The sequence below is a fragment of the Macaca nemestrina genome, chromosome X (genome assembly GCF_043159975.1).
Source record: "Macaca nemestrina isolate mMacNem1 chromosome X, mMacNem.hap1, whole genome shotgun sequence".
NCBI lineage: Eukaryota > Metazoa > Chordata > Mammalia > Primates > Cercopithecidae > Macaca > Macaca nemestrina.
The window spans coordinates 49508327-49525558 of NC_092145.1; the positions used below are offsets into that span (position 1 = coordinate 49508327).

A 17232-nucleotide genomic window follows, 5' to 3' on the forward strand; every position below is an offset into this window, starting at 1 on the left:
ACCTGGAACCTCAAAATGTGACCTTATTTGGAAACAGGGTCTTTGCAGATGTAATCAAACTATGATGAGGTCATATGGATTTGTTTGGTCAATGTCCAGTTTCTTTATAAGAGGAAAGGAAGGGAGATTTGAACACAGAGACACAGGGATACACAAAGGGGTGATAGTCACGTAAAAGATAAGAAGAAATTGCAGCGATATAACTACAAGCCAAGAAATGTCAAGGATTGTTGATAACACCAGAACCCAGGAAGAGGCAAGGAACAGTTCCTCCCTAGAGACTTCAGAGAGAGAATGGCCCAACAGACACCTCAACTCAGAATTCTTATGTCCAAAATTGTGAGGGAATACATTTCATTTGTTTTAAGCTACCCAGTTTGTAGCAATTTTTTACAGCTGACCGAAGAATTTAGTACACAAGGCAGGAAAGATGGAAACTGAGCAAGGTTATGTGTTTGACTTGGAATAGGGTTCAGAGACTAGTAATCAAGGTACAAGGAAATGTCCAGAATTGGGTGAGCAGTTTAGGGTGGAGCATGCCAGCCACAGAAGACTAGAATTTTTAAAGGAAAGGAAAAAGTTACAGGTTATTGATTGATCAGGGAAAAGTAAGAACCCAAGATCAAGACCTGTCTGTTTAACCTAAAGTCTTAGGAAGCAAATGCAAAGGCAAAAATCAGATTTACATGGGAAGTGGAAATGAGGCAGAGTTTGTGAGGCTCAATCCATGAAGTAATACTATCAGGTTCTAGGAACAATCTTCTCTTTTATCAGACAAAACGCATTATTTTTGCAACCTCCTTAGCTTCTTTTAAATTTTTCAAAAGAACATGAGCTTGTGTTATCTTCTGTCACTTGTCTTAATTGGGGCAGCCTGTTTGGATGGAGTCAGATTACTTTTGATGGACAGTTATAATAAAACAGTTTTAAACAGTTCTTTTTTGTAGGATTGTAATGACACCTGAACTTTAACCGAGTTTATAAAAATTACTGAGTATGTTGGGTACCCTTCAGATTTTTTTACATCTCTGGGAGGAATTATATATTAATATTTTTATTTATTCAGTCCTTATAACTTAGGAAGCATTGTTTTCATAATTATTCACACAAACACTTCTTAGTAAAATTTTTTCCACATCTGTATGCACAAATACAACATGTTGGAAATTGATTCGCAGGCATCCCTTTAAAAAGTTACGATGTTTCCTTCCTTGATTCTAAGAGATTATTTATGAGCCAACTATTATTTTGTGCAATACAAAATATTTATCAAGTTATCAAAAATATTAGCCATACATTATTTTATGTAACTGATGATCAGTAAAATACAAAATTTTTGAAGTCTAAAATCTATAGATTATAACACATTAGTGAGACAATTGAATGTCATTGAAAGATTCCAGCCATTGCCATAAAGCAGAAAAAAAAATCAGCTTGTTTCTACCCTCATTATCTGTGATTTATTCACCCTTGAAAATTGAATGAAGTTATTTCGTCAGACAATGTATCCTAATATTGGGTTTGAAAAATATGCTCACTGAACCTACAGAGGAATGAAACTCCAGGTCTTGGAACCATGTACTCAGTTAATATGCCAAATCACTATATAAGTCTCTATAGAAGTCTGGCATATACAGACAATAGATCATAGAAATTTGCTACTGTTAAGATAGCATTTCAGAGAGTTCCCCCTGTATCTTGACTCTTCAAACATTGTATTTTGAAATAATTTTAGACTTATAGAGTAGTTTCAAAGATTGCACAGGGGGTTCCTGTATATCTTTTCCCCAGTTTCTTATAATGTTAACATCTTACATGGCCATGGTACAATTGTCAAAATGAAGAAATTAATATTGGTATAATACTCTTAACTAAATTACAAAATTTATTCTGACTTTCCAGTTTTCTTACTAAGCTGTTTTGCGATCTTAGCTGAAGGACTTGTCATAAACAGATTGTCTCCCTAAAAAATCCAGTTTTTAGGATGTGCTCTTTTTCAGTTAGAATGTGACTTTTATGTCAAATTACGTTAAAACAACATTTGTGTTAAACACACAAAAGAACACTAAGAAAGAAATTTAGTAGCCGGGTGCGGTGGCTCAAGCCTGTAATCCCCGCACTTTGGGAGGCCGAGACGGGCGGATCACGAGGTCAGGAGATCGAGACCATCCTGGCTAACCCAGTGAAACCCCGTCTCTACTAAAAAATACAAAAAAAAAAAAAAAAAAAAAACTAGGCGGGCGAGGTGGCGGGCGCCTGTAGTTCCAGCTGCTCGGGAGGCTGAGGCAGGAGAATGGCGTGAACCCGGGAGGCGGAGCTTGCAGTGAGCTGAGATCTGGCCACTGCACTCCAGCCTGGGCCACAGAGCGAGACTCCGTCTCAAAAAAAAAAAAAAAAAAAGAAAGGAATTTAGTTTTAGATTCCAGATTGGGTGTTTATTCTCACAATTGCCCTTTCTCACAATTGCCCTTTACCTCAGTGAATATTATTTACTACAAGGACAGCAGTAAATTATAAATGTGGATTTTGGGGCTGTTTTTCCTATCAGTAATATCTGGAGTATCATACAGCTCCACAAGATTAATAATGCTTCATTAACTAGAGTCTGAGTACAAAGAATGACCTTTACATTTTTAATTGCTAAATAAAAATTGTATATATTTATGGTTTATAACAAGATGGTTTGATATATGAATACATTGTGGAATGGCTAAATTGAGCTAATTAACATATGCATTACGCCACATGCTTATCATTTTTCTGTGGCGAAAACACTTAAAATTTACTCTTTTAGTAAATATATTTATAACAATATATTGTTATTAACTATAATCACCATGATGTGTGATAGATCTCTTGAACTTATTCTTCAGTCTAACTGAAATTTTGTGTCTTTTGACCAATATGTCCCCAATCCCCTTTCCCCCACCGTCACCAGCCTCTGGTAACCACTATTATACTCTCTGCTTCTATGAATTCAACTTTTTAGAATCCAAATATAAGTGAAATCATCCATTATTTGTCTTTCTATGTCTGTCTTATTTCACTTAACATAATGTCCTCCAGGTTCATCCATGTTGTCACAAATGACAGGATTTCTTTATTTTTAAATAATTTTCAAGCATCGCAGAGCTAGGAGAAAAAAATTCTCTTAGCTCTCATTCCTATCATAAAAGCAACTGCTGCTAATACAGTTTGTATAAGTTCATAGACTCTTTCATATTTGAGGAACAGAAGACAATAGGTAGTAGCAATACTTTGTAGTCATTCCTGACTCTAGATTCAAGTCTATTGGCATTTGAAATCAAGAAGTCTATCATCTTCACTTAAGGAAACTCTTTATCTTGTTGTCAAACTCATTCCACGCATTCAAGTTTAGTTATTAATAAAGCTACTATGTTATGATTTGGGGGGCAATAGGTCAACTATTCAAAATACTTCCCTGGCACTACACAATCTACAACAAGGTATAAAAATTATTTATTAAGTCCTGTCCTCCATGTTATTAAGATAATGAAACTCAATATTAGCTCAGAGAAGGACACATTAATTTGTCATTAACATTTTAGCATGAGTTAGACTATCAGATGATGCAACTACAACAGTGGCAATGAACAGTTAAGTACTGATGGAATGAGAAGGTGGAGTAAAGAAAAGGCTGGAGCCTGAGGAGTTCCAGAAGGGGTTGTTCTTCGGCCATATTGAAAGAAGCAGGTTCCTGGAATGGAGAGCAGGGAAACTGTGAGTGAGCAGGGAATTTCAAAAAGTGAAGGAAGTTTTAAAAAGGGGAAGAGGATGGAGAGTTGGAAAGATAAACTGTTCTATTCACAGTTTATTGGAGAAATTTATAGTTTTTAAGATGTATACACCTGAAACAATTAGAGAATAGAACCAAATGCAAAGACTAGTTATTAACATAAATTATTGGATCTCAAATACAGTATGTTTAAACAGTTCTAGAGAAAAAATATATGCTACCATGTGAAGGACTTAAATAAAGTCCTAAAAAACTTCCCTGATTAATTTATGCTGACACAACTAAATCTGTTTTCTGGGGTTGCATTCCAAAGTATAGTAATTAAGATGAACGTATATTCTTTTTGCAGTATCATTTCAAACTATCCAGGAGAGAATACATATCCCTTAATGTGTTGATTTCAATTTGGCAAGAATTTGTGTTCTTAATTAATTAATTGAGATAATCAAATAAGCAGCATCATTTAGTCCACTTCCCCCAGGAAAAACATAGTTTATTATGGTGCTGTTGCTCTTCATGGCTCTAAAATTAATATTAGCATTTTAAATCTGTCCTATGAACAGAAAATGTTGCATGTCCCTGAATTTAAGATACTGCTCACATACAGGACATTGTTAAAAGGTATATGTGCCTGCTTTTAACAAAAACTAATGCAGGAAAATCTTGTTAAATATAACAAAACAAATAAAAGAACAGTCATAAAAAATTTCTAGTTTACAAAAGGACTTGCACTAGTATTCATGCAACACCAAATTCCCCAAATTTATTTGTATCTCAAAAGTAAGGAAGCAAGGTCAATTTTTACACTGGGGACACAGAATCAAATACAGGTTACCCAATGATTGTAAAGAAGAGTTATGAATTGTCAGTGTCCTGGTCACCTGAGACTTAAATTTGCTGACTTCCAACTGATCAACAAGTCTACCATAGTCTTTAGTCCCTACTTCCTTTGGGCACACAGCATTTAAAGATTTCCACTTTTGTTTTATAGATCTGTTGTCTGCCTTTGGGCATGTTTGGATAGAGGTAAGTGGTTCTTCCAGTTACTCACTATGATTTCTGTCAGCAGAACTAGGAGATAGATGTAGGAGTGTGGGGAGAGATGAGAGAGAAGGGTAGGGGTAGAGCAGAGACCAGGTGATGACCCTAGGTGGAGCTCAGTCTTCTCAAATCTGGACCACACTGACAATATTGAGTAAGATATGTGGGCAAATGTATTAAATACAGAAAATGACAGAAAAAAAAACCCAATAGGGCATTAAAGCCTAGTTATCAAGCACATCACTGTATCAAGGATTTAGTCACTCTATTAATAAAATCAGGTGAAACATAAAAGTCCTTAAAGTCTAGTAATATATTTATTTTATCTTGATATCTCTAGTGCCTAGCATCATAGCTGGTACACAGGGCCCTTTTGATGAGTACTAGTTAAGTGAATGATGAATAGAGTAACTAGGAACACTTCACAGAAGAGGTAAAATGTCAAATGGACCCTGAAGATGGCATAGCATTTGAACAGATTCAGAAGCAGAGGTTGGGCCCAGTGGGTGGGACATTATGAACAAAGGCTATGAGGTAATGCTGAGCAGGAAGGCACAGACACTAAAGAAGGGAGGAAAGGAAAAAGGGGGAAATGTCACAGAGAGAAGACAGATGAAAAGGAGAGAATGCAAGAGGGCACCTGTTTTTGTCATGCCAGAAATTTCAGTGTAAAAATTTTTAAATAAAATCTTGTTTAATAGAAGACAGAAGTCATCACTGAGAGATGAGCCATTAGTAATTTAGCACTTTATGACGGGATTTTGTTAGTTAATGGTCTGATGCAAAGCCCAGGGTTGTTAAGGCACTGAAAAACCAGCATTGAATTGCAGTAATGATCAATTTCTTGGGGATTACACATTTTAAACCATAACAAATGATTTAAAATAGCAGTTGTGACAGCTGTGTTAGAAAGATCCACCATTCTGCAGCAGTTAATTACCATGTTTTTCTCTGGAAAGAATACAGGACAGTCTTTGATGGCCTTGTAATCTTGATTAGGCTAATTTTTAAAAAAATCATGCAGTTAAAGAAACTGTTGTAGGAAGACTGCTGACCCTTCAGCAGTTCCTACATAGTCCTTCCCATTATTTGCTTTGCCTTCTGTTGGCAAATCTAAACCACATAATCCCCCAGGGCATTCTTTCATTCTTTTCCATTGGTTTTGTGGTGGCAGAAGGCCATGAGGCACTTACTACACTCATGTCCATTCTGTAACCTTGTTTTTCATTCATAGAATTTTGTCCTTCTAGTCATTTGCTTGAGTGCCAGCTTTCTCATAGCAAACAAACTAAGTGACCCTTCGAGGCCACCGAGAGTGTGATTGTAAACAGCATCTGGGAGTACTTGGTGCTGTGCCGGGGAGGGACAAGACAACATGGCCAACAAGATGGTTTTGGTCAGTGTCAGGTCCATGCAGAAAAACAAAGACGTGTAGCTAGAAAGGACTTTGAAAGGCTAACAAGTCCTTATCAATGTCTCTAAGCAAGGCCTTTCCTTCACCAGTGCTTGAGATGGGAAGTAATGGTGATTTGGTTCTTATTTGAAAGCTTTCATTTTGTTTCTCCCTTCTTAGTCTTCATCACCACCAACAAGCTCAACCAGCCCAAAGGGACAGATGGGATCAGAACATTCAGGGTTTGGAGGTGTGGCTGAGATTGGAGTGGATCTACCACAGATTGGTAGTAGTGGTGGGAGGAAAGGTTTGGGGACACATAAGGGAACATGGCAATTACTCTCCATCTCACATCTTATCCATCAGGAAGATTTACTTATTACTAATAATAACAATTGCCCAAAGAGGAGATGTAGCCTGTTTTTGAGATCCTCAAAGTTATTTTACAGACATTAACTTTAGATTTGTTTTAAGGAGGTTTAAGCAACTCAGTGATGTTTAGATGTTTGACAGGCACTATGTGGTAATTGACAAGATTATTAAGCTTCACACTTATTAACTCCCACAAAGGCTTGTATATACTGCTAGGCCACAGGCTGTACTCATTACATTAGATTGAAGGACAGTCATTTAGCTGCTAAAGGACACCGAAGAGTCTGTTATTCGATACCTGTGTAAGCATTCCATCATTACAAAGTTTTGATACACCTAAGTGTATCAAATCTGGGAAATTCCTCTTAGGTGTGATTTTCTCCTTTTGGAGAAAACTCAGAATAGGCAAAAGTAGATATTTCTGGCTTTCGGCAGATGGATCCTGGAGTTGAATAAATACTATTTTAACCTTGACACTTTAAGATTGACAAAGACTTCTATAATCAAGCTGCTACAACTTTCAGGTCAAACATTGCATGTTAATGGGGGAGGAAGAACATGATCGCCTCTTCCTTCAAGAATAGTAACAAAGAGATTATTACTAGACTTTATAAATATTGCTTATGACACTGCTGTCACTTTTAAACCTCTATGGAGAAATGTCCTATCTTCACATATACCACGAGGGTAAATTTGCATTCAAGTTGTTTTAGCAACATAAATGAAACTTACATGATCAGTTGGCACTTTATATTCCTGAGCCATCTTAAGTTCCTTTTGCCACCTAATCTATTTACCCTTCTATCTCCCCTACTGGATTGGCAGCTTCCTAAGTGTAACTTTCCTCTCTATCTTTAGGGTCTGGCATAGTACCTGGCACATCATAGGCACTCAGCAAATATGTGCTGAACTTACCAAGTCAATTGCAACATGGAGCACTAAATAGGGAAGGAGCTGCATAGGCAGAGTTGTTTCTGTGTTTTTGTGTGTGTGTGTGTGTGTGTTTTGGTGGGGTGTACAAAGATAATCTATATACCAAGCAATATGGGAGAAGAGTTAGAGGGAGCCCAAAGCCCAGTGGACTCCATTATATGCTGGAATTCCCTGACAAAGGTTGTGAAAGTACTGTGGCTAAGTACTCCAGGAACTCAAGGGCCATTATTTGTCCATAAGTAAATGGTATTTTCATTGACCCTAGGTTGCACTGTGATGCCACCCAAAATTTTTCACTACTCTATCCAGTCAGAGGGCCTCAATGAAGAAGCTGGTCAAGGTCAGAGGGCATGAGCTCACAAAATAATCGAAGTGCCAAGGCTCTTGCCAAATTGACAAAAGTTTGTCAGGTAACATTACTTAATATTCATCCATGCTTCCCCTAACCTGTGGCTACTACTCTGAAATCTTCACTAAATACTTGCAGTTGATACCCTCTGTGGTTTTATCAACTACTGGGACATGTGATAGTGAGAGCTCTAAGTTCTTTACTTCTACATTTTTTTTCTTAATATACGCCTAAATTTCCCAAACCTTTGCTACATGTAGTCAAAAGATTTGTACGGAAACAGATTTTTGTAGCTAAAAAGCTACAGAATCACCAGAATAATCCAACAGAATAATGTTTTTCCTCTTCCAGTAATCTGGGACAGTCATGGTCATGCTTATTAGAACTGTGAAAGGAGTCGGAAGATGGCCTTCGTGGTTTCAGTGGCTTTGTAGCTTTGAAAGTGCCCTGTAATTTGAGACAGTTACGTGTGCTTATACAGCAGGTTCGACTGAGTTTTATTGCCCTTGTTATTACTCCTGCAGGGAAACAATAGGTCAAAATACGTAGTAACATCATTTGCAAATGGAGCTGCCCTCTATTATGCCGTAGCATTCAAATGATGAATTGTACAAAATGGACAATAAAGTTCAGTGTTCTTGGCTGTGGGATACATACAACATTTGTGGGAAAAAAATGAATAGCTACTAGTAGGCAACTAAGGAAAGACTGCAATATACTGCTATGTGGCAAGCCAGATCTACAGGGGACAAAAATACAAAGTCATTGAAGCTTGCTGTTACAAATGGGTGACATCATAAAACTTTCATTGCTGGTCACTAATTCAAATTTAAAGTCACAGGCTATAACTGCACATGCTGAGGAAACTACATAGGAACTCCATGAGACTAGGGCCCACACTATTTCAAACCCTCTGATAACACTTCCAAGCAGCATTATTTATCAAAGTATATGGAAAGCATGATTAAGCGAGTGATGACTATTTAGTTCTGCATGTAAGAAGCTTCCTCACAATGACATTCTCTTTTTTTCCCTGCAAATGAAAATACACCACAAAAATAAAAGGGAACTCAGCTACTAGAATGACTTACATACTCAGGATTTTCTTTTTCTTTCAGTTACTATTTTCTCCCACTATCATAGATTATATACCTTTTTCCTTTAAGGTTTGTCTGGGCTTAACCATGGGGCAGTGGGTGAGAGTATGGCAAGAGCAACAAAACCCTCCATAAGCAAACAGGTTTCAGCACAGAGCAGATAGTGTTTTATTGCAACGTCACAATGTTTTAACACAGATTGCTTTCTTTATGTAATGCATGAATCAGTTAACACTCATGCAAAATGCATTCCATCTGCTCAGACAGATGTAAGCTGCAGTGTTTCCAATTCTATCAAACAGCACAATTAGTTGAAAGAAAAGCACTGAGACAGATGGGTGATGAGTGAGAAGAGGGGTTCAACGAAAAGAAGCAACTTTGTCTTAAAATCTACCCAGTCAAAATGGAATTCTCAACTTTTCCAGGTCTGTCCACAGAGGTACAAACACAACATCCCTTAATATAAAGATAAGGTGAAGAGGGTGTTGATGCATTTTTTCAAAAGTCTTTATAAACTGAATTGTCTCTACAAACCATAGTAGTAACTAGTAGTACACAAAGGCACTTTAGAAGTACTGAGGTTGACTGGGATGGCTGCTAAGAATAAGGGAAATGCCAGGGGGAGGGAAAATAGAGAAGGAAGGAGTAGAAGAGAAAATGAGAGAAGCAGCAGGGAGTAGAAAAAGACTAGAGAAAGAAGATGATGAGGAAAAAAGCATAGTTTCCATTTAAGATAGTACAAGAAATACCAACAACAGCCCTTAGGGTCTAGTCAATGCTTTTAAACATAGACATGAAAGAGCAAAAGGACATCTTCTATCAATATCAATTTACTTCTGACTTCCGTGCCCTGCCACCCTCAAAAGGTATGAGTCCTCACTGTAGCCCCTAAGTTGACGGAAAACTACTTTTACATGTAGTGTGTTGCCTTGAATTGACCTTTATGGGTAAACTCTATGCCTCACACATTCCCTTCCTCAACATTCTACCCTGCTGTCCCATTCCTTCAGCATCTGGCTTTGGCCTTGTAAAGCCAAAGCACTAGCTAATCGTCACTTACTAACGTATTGCAAAGATCTTATCCAGTGACCTCTTTTCTCATCATGGTACAACATGTGTATTTTAACTGGCGCTGTCTGTTTCTTTTTTTTTTTTTTCTTTCTTTTTTAATTACAAACTTGAGTTTTTAAATTTAATGCTTTTTTTGAGAGTGTTTTTTTAACTCTAAGGAATTACCAAGGCAGTGGGAATTTCAGAACATTTTGGCTATTATAATGCTGGATTTGCCTATGACATGCTGTTTACCTCAAGCCTGCAGAAATGAAATCTGAAGAGTGTGAAATCAACTGAAAGGCTCAGAGTTAAACCCCTCAATAGATCCCTTACAGTTGTGTGGTGCACAGAGTGGTGGGGGGGCGGGGGAAGTGGATGGGGGAAAGTATGGTGGGATATAGCCACTCAAAGAATGTCAAGCTGAAAAATGCAGCATGATAAAAGTAGAATGGTACTATTGCACAGAAAAATAGAATCCAACTACAGGAAGATTTGAGTTAAGGCTACTCCAAACATAAAAGTCACTGAGGTAAGGAAGTCAAATCTAGCAAGGCAATATGGAAGACTAACACAATCATCTAGATAAAACTACACATTTGTATCAATTATCTGGTTGTTTCAATAAATGTGTGTGTATATGTGTATGCATGCATGTAGGAGGAGTACGTGGAGGGAGCAGTGTGTATGTGTAGCAATGACAATTCCCAGATTTGGAGGAAAGGAAGGAAAGAGATCTAAAGGATCATGGGAGCATGTAGAAACCAACTGTGCCTTGCTCAAAACTTTGTTTTTTTTCTTTCCTCCTTCAAACAGTTTCACCATTCTTTTCTGCTGAATTCTCCACCACTAATTTTCCAAATTCATTGATTCCCACTGTCCAAAGGCATAGAGGTAGTAGCAGAAGCAAGATTAAGCCCAAGACCCTGGTGCTCTTTAACCCTTTCACACTACCTCCATATGTATTTATTAAATACTACCTATATGATATGCAGGAAGCAATGAATTATAAAAATTAGTTATAGTTTCCATTTTTAAGGATTTTTAAATATAGATAATATAGATAATAAAGTTACACAAACTCCCATAATGCAAGAGACAATGTGGCAATTTTCACAGTAAAAGTGAAAAGTTACAAGGTCTTCGAAAGTATTAGAATGAATTTAAGATTCTCCTATTGAAAATTTTCACAAATCCAGGTCAGCAGTCTCCCAAATTAGAGAGATTCTAGTATATTTGAATATTTTCAAATTCTCAGTTTAGATTTTGATTCACACATAACAACTGTATTTTGTTAGGTCTTAGGTTCTGTATGTTTTCAAATTGATTTCAATACCATAAATTACTGCTATAATAATAAGGTTCTGGATGGATCCATGATTAAATCCTATGGAGCAAACTGCTAATATTTTGGAGATATAAGGAAAATACCTGGTAAAACAAGCTGATTGAATTATTTTAATGTTTATGCAATATGGAAGAAAGAGTTTCACCTATAAATATGTGAATCCAAATGCAGGCACAAATGCAGTCTAAATATTATTTTAACCATTTATGTGTTACTCAGACAATGATGGAACTTATTAAAAGATAAAAATATATTTGATGAAATTTATTTTCAGTTTGGGCTTGTATAAGTCAGGAATTTGGGCCTAATTCTTAGTTTGGAATTATAAATAAATTTAGATGGTCTATCTATAACCTTAGCAATTTCACCCTGGCTAATCAGTTTCAAAAATCATGTATCCCCATCTGGCTTAGATGACAGATTATGGAGTCCAGAGAAGATACTTCACCCACATCTGACCGAGGCAAGAGAGTATCTGTGGGATGTGGCTTTGAGATTTACTTTGTGTTTTTGAAAAGATTAACCAATTATGTTATGCTTTGTTTATTTAGCAGTATTATCAGGAAGGTCAATCTGAATTAATTTAAAATCTAAATTGAAGCAACTTCAATATATTCATCCTGGCTGCCCAACAGAGAACCTTAGAGAACCTACTATGTTGATTGGGTAAGAATAATTTTTAATTAACTCATCAAGACTATACCAAGGTATATGTTTTCACTATCCTCTACTGCAACCAATACAACAAAAATTCATTGAATGCCTGTCTGCAATACACTGTGTTAGGAAGTGTAAATTGTATTGAATTTTGGTCAGACAGTATGTTCTATAGGATACAGATTCTTTGGTATTTAAGATTTTCTGTACAGCCAAGATTATAATAAATTTTTCAAAATGTCCCTTACGTGCTGGAAAAGAATACAGCACATAAGAAACATTTATTCTCTAACTTTTGATTATTTCGTTAGTTTATTCTCTAACTCTTGATTCAGAATTCAATATATTTCCATGGGTCCAAGCTTGCTAACTGCATTCTTATGAAGGTTTTTGCCAACTTGATCTATAAAATTCCGAGTCAGATGTTAAAGTCCTCCAGTCTGTGATTATGGAAGTATCAATGTCTTTCGTAATTCTATCAATTTAGCTTCACTTATTTTTAGGGTATATTTTAGGCATATATGCATAGAAGTTCTGATATTCTAATATTTTAATAATAGATTTTTAATTTCATTTATGAAATACACCTCCTCTATCACTAATAAAAATAAATTTAAGGTAAGAAAAAATATTTGAAAATTCATAACAGAGGTTAAAACCTATCCATGAAAAAAGTGTACCGACTTTTATGTTTTTTTTTTTTGCTTTGTTTTGTTTTAAGCACCTGACTTACATTCTTACATTTTTTGAGAGCTATGCCACATTAAGTGCTCCTGAGGCTAAGCAGTGTTCCTTGGGCTAAACTTTGAACACAAAATAACTGACTGAACTGGTTTTCCCCTGAACTGACCGACAAATGGCTGTCTTGGCAGAATGTAAATGAGGAAAAAATTATCTTGCCATAGCAATGCCTACAAGGCTGTATGACCAATATCTTTGTCCTAAATAAGTCTTTGAGAGATACAGAAATCAAGCTACAGGCCTGCAAAGAAAGGTGGCAAAGATAGATGGTTTATTTTCTTTCTTTACTCCAATTTTATTTATTAATATACAAAATCTAATTCCTTTCAGGCCCAAATTACAATATCTACATAAATAGCAGTTCACAACCTTTGCCACTTGTGTGGGTTTAAATATTTGTTGCACCCCTTAACAGCTGCTGAAACATTGCAGGGTTTCCACTTCAACAAGATCACTACAAAAAAAAGATCTGACTATCTCTCTAAGCCCACACCTGGGAATTCACGCAACCAAAGTACTCTGGCTCCAAGGGTCTTTTCTGGTGCAGTGGTCATGAGTCACTGTTACTGTAGTAATTTACAGTTTGTTCTTATTTATTCTTTTGTGAACTATGAGAAGTTAGAAAATGCCTATACTCTTCATCTGGAAGTACCCAAAAAAGGGTGAGCTCAGGGGCCTCCTTAAGGAGGATTCTGTTTCTGCCAAAATTAAGCCTTTCCTCTAAGGAATACACTGCTACTCTCCACTACTTCCTCCCCCACTATCCTCAACCCACCACTCCAGGTGTGGGCCTAGGAGATAGTGAGATTGTTTTATAATTGTTTCATCGGAGTGGAACCCCTGCAATATGTTTCAGTAGCCGCTAAGGGGTGCAACAAATGTTTAAATGCAGGAGAGATTCACAGTTTAAAATAAACATCAAAGGCAATCGTGAAGGGGAAATACGTTGCCCAACAGGAGCCTGAAGGGGGGCATAAAGAGTTGTGTATATGGCTAGAAGAATAAAATCCTACTTTTCATTGGGTGATACTAAAAGTGCTAAGGTGCTGATTTGTTATAAGTTGCTTCCTGCCTAAACTGTTGGGGTGGGGTACAATGAGAAAAGGGGAGAGAAGGGAGAGGAGAGAGAAGAGAAAAGTTTATTCTCCTGAAAATTCATCTGATTAATCCTTTTTGCCTAAACTCTGTGAAGTTTACATATTATCTCAGCAAATTTCAGACACCCTAAATGACCTAGTTATATTCTCCCAAATTAACTGTGTGTGACATGACCAAGTTTTGCCTCACAGAAGGCCAAAGGGAAACTAGTATTTCTCTCCTGACAAGTTTAACCACCAAATTAAATCATAAGATTATTCAAGTATTGAGAACCATACATATGTGTGTGTGTGTGTGTGTGTGCATATGTATGTGTTTTACTTAAGATATATGTATTCATTTAACTTTACAATTTGATCCATCTTTGCTACCAGTTAAAACAAACAGTGATTTTCTGGAAAGATCTGATTTCTTCCTCTACTTGGTGCATTTGATTATTTCAGAGTTTGTTTATTTTTTTTATTTTAAAAGATTTAGAATTTACCAGCTCAAACAACAGGAAGAGATTTTCCTAATAATAGAGTGAGTCCATTTGCAGAACTGGCAAGTTGTAATGGTGAAGTAGCCCACAATCTCAAGACCTCTCCCTATGTTTACAGGGTAACTAGATGTACTATACAATATTGCAGGCTAAATGTCTGTGTTTAGTTGATATCTCATTTAGATTTTTGATACTAAGCAGCACCGAGAGCTGTGGAATCCTTTCTATGAAGATTTGTAAGTGTACACTCTGCCTCTCGTTATATGAATTAAACTCAGCATATCTCTGCAGTATACACTCTAAATAAAGTCATAGCAATAGAAAAAAGGTCTTTTAAGTCAATTTTTTATGCCTCCATCTGAATTACAACTTTTTATTATTTTCATGCAACTGAATTACTTTGGATAAGATAAAGCTTGGAAGATTATCCTCTTACAAAAAGTGACTTAAACAAGTCATTCCCATGAGTTGATGACCAAACTGACTCCAACAGCAAAAGCCTTTGAGAACTGCTTTGGCATAAGCCTTGCTTATAGAATTTTCATAAATTACCACATAAGATGATGGAAAATGACAGTCTGAGAAATGTCAGCGTAAGAAATGGAAGTCTCTTAGAATTCTGAGATTGTCAGGCTCCCACTCATGTATAAAATGTATAAAAAGTGCAAAATCTCCTGAGGAAACTCTACTTAAGTCAATCTGAGCATCATTACCTTTAAAAGGAAGAATACTCTTCTGCAGAGAATAACAGAAGTGATTGAAGTAATGGAAAATGAATCTTTCTAGGAAAGTTTGGAGGCATTAGTGTTATTAAGCTGAGAGAAGAGAAGGCTCAATGGTAACCTGGACTATTATCTTCGAATATTCAGAAATTTATGGCTGCTGCTGTGACTACAGAAAACTGATAAAAAGAAAATGGGCTTTAATGAAAGCAGAAAATATTATTAACTAAACATCAGCAAGGATTCCTTGACAATTAAAATGATAATACATGGGAATGGGTAACTGCCTTTTCACACAGACTTTAAAATAGTGCGCGCGCGCGCGCGCGCGTGTGTGTGTGTGTGTGTGTGTGTGTGTGTGTGTGTGTGTGACTATTTAACCTAAAAGTTTGAAGTTTGGCCAGTCTAAATAAAGGGTTTTAAAACAAAACTCTTTATTCTCCAGTAGTGATAGTATTCAATAATACAACTGCCTTCGTACCTTCTGCAACTTCAGCATCCTTAAAACCATCCCTAGTGTCTTCACAGTGGCTTTACTTCTTGCGTTTCAGAAAATGCAATCAATATGGTGCAAAAGCCTGGGCTGAGGTTTCATAAAAATCACATACCATACCATCGCACAGCTTAAGTATTATTCCTTGTCCACCATTTATACAATATTGGTTTTTGTTTCTTTCAGGCCTGTATGGAAGATAAATGGTACATAACTTCTCTTGCTACTTTCTAACTTTTTAGTGACTAAAGTCTTAATTCTCAAACCAGCCACTCATTATACGGAGTATTTAAGAATCGTTAAAGTATAAACTTGCTAAACTCTATGCAGGGGCTCTTTGCCTCAAGTGTATTGCCCATTGAAAACAAATTTAATCAACTTGCTTAGACCATTAAAAGGACAATAAGCACAAGCCCCTTCACCTTAGTTTTAACATCAACCACTAATTGTATGCATGGTAAATATTGACTTTGGAAAGTGAAAGTCACAAACACACCCATTTCAAAACCAATATATTCTCTATATAGTTTGTACATCAAATGGTCCATATCATAGTACCAAAATATTTTGTTGTCCATTGCTATTATTTGAAGGAAATCTCTGGATAATCTCAACCAAGATAAAATCATGAGGAAGAAAGAACTTCAGAGACCTGAAAATTTATTTCATTTTGGAATGGATGATGACTTTCCTTTTATTTTTGTTTTTCAAAATGTCTTATGATTAGCTTTAATTTGTGTAGGATAACTTCCTGGCTGGCTTTTTTTTTTTTTTTCTCATTTGAAATTTTAGTGGCTAACAAGTAAAAAAATAATTCTTCTTAGATTTAATGGAAAGCAGCCAATGATGACATCTATATATTACCTTATTCAAAACTAGCTCTTGAGTAATCTAGTTCACAGTTAAAGTTAGGCTGTAGTAGAGAATACTAATTTATTATAATAAAGACTAAATTATATTTATTTTCAAAGAAAGAAACCATTCACTGTTGCTTCCTTGATGACAAAATTATTTCAATAACTGTTTTACAGCAACTAAGCCCAATTTGTATCTTATCACTGTCATGTTTTATGTGAAACTCAAATATATATGTGTGTGTGTATATATATGTATATATATATATGTATATATGTAGGTGGAGTCTTGCTGCGTCACATAAGCAGGAGTGCAGTGGCACAATCTTGGCTCACTGCAACCTCTGCCTCCCAGGTTCAAGAGATTCTCCTATCTCAGCCTCCTGAGTAGCTGGGATTACAGGTGTGCACCACCACGCCCAGCTAATTTTTTTTTTTTTTTTTGTATTTTGAGACGGGGTTTCATCATGTTGGTCAGGCTGGTCTCAAACTCCTGACCTCGTGATCCACCTGTCTTGGCCTCCCAAAGTGCTGTGATTACAGGCATGAGTCACCGTGCCCAGCTGAAATTAAAATATTTAAATCAAATTCATGGCAAGCATAATTAACAATATTAACCTTTCATAATTTGATGAAAATACATTAAATAAACTCTTACATTTATATTTATGGGCAATTAATCTTTAACAAGAATGCCAAGACAATTCAATGGAGAAAGATTAAGTCTTTTAACAAATGGAGCTGGGGCAACCTGTAAAAAGAAAATAAAGTGTGCCCTTCCCTTCTACCACACACGGAAATTACCTCAAAATGGATCAGCTACCTAACTGTAAGAGGTAAAGCTAA

At 36.3% G+C, this 17232-nt stretch overlaps 1 protein-coding gene across 4 annotated transcripts in view; it reads right to left on the reverse strand.

Annotated features, from left to right (window-relative positions):
- The window catches only part of LOC105499702 (Nik related kinase), a 141714-nt gene that overhangs the window by 78608 nt on the left and 45874 nt on the right, over positions 1-17232 (reverse strand). The window lies entirely within an intron of this gene.